Source organism: Nansenia antarctica, assembly GCF_963989245.1.
Source record: "Nansenia antarctica genome assembly, chromosome: 14".
Lineage (NCBI taxonomy): Eukaryota > Metazoa > Chordata > Actinopteri > Argentiniformes > Microstomatidae > Nansenia > Nansenia antarctica.
Window position 1 is genome coordinate 11,191,590 of NC_137684.1, and position 766 is coordinate 11,192,355.

Below are 766 nucleotides of genomic sequence, written 5' to 3' on the forward strand. Positions count from 1 at the left end.
CAAATGCCCCTCGCAAACGCGAAGACTCGCTGAGTGGATCCAGCATGTCACCCCGTCAGTCCGTAGGCGCTGCGCCCTCCTCTCCCGTGGGAACACGCTCGCTCTGTTCTCCCACCGACAGCGTGTGCGGGTCGCGAATTTGCGGAACCTAGGATGGTAGGGGAAGGTAGGACAATACCGCTTAGACTCGCCAGCCAATGAGGGGGCTCTTCATGAGTGCTTCGCCAACCAATCAGGTAGCGGTATTGCCCTACCTTCCCTGCTTCGCCAACCAATCAGGTAGCGGTATTGCCCTACCTTCCCCTACCATCCTAGGTTCCGCAAATTCGCGTGCGGGTCTGGCCAGACTTGAGAGAGTTCGCCGGGCAGATAATGGGGGTGGTCATGACTCGCAAATGACCTGCGCATGGTGTTTATTTTACACCAATAACAACATTGCAACGTTGCAATGACAAAGTCATAGTCATACAATGAATGCATGCTTTTTCATTGGAGCAAACAAATAACACCTCTCTCCCCCCCCCCAAAAAAGATGCACGATAAATATAAATGTATGTTTAAAAATATGAGTTTTGGGGAATCGTTTGAAGGTTGGATTGTTCGATGTGGTTGGGAGGAGTGTTCCAAAGAGTGGAGGCAGCAGAACAGAAAGCTGGCCTACCTTCACATGTGGATGTAGCCTACTGCAGGGCTCTCAAGTCTCACGCATTGGGCGTGAGACATACGCATTTCAACCCGTTCACACGGCGCATTTCAACCCGTGTGT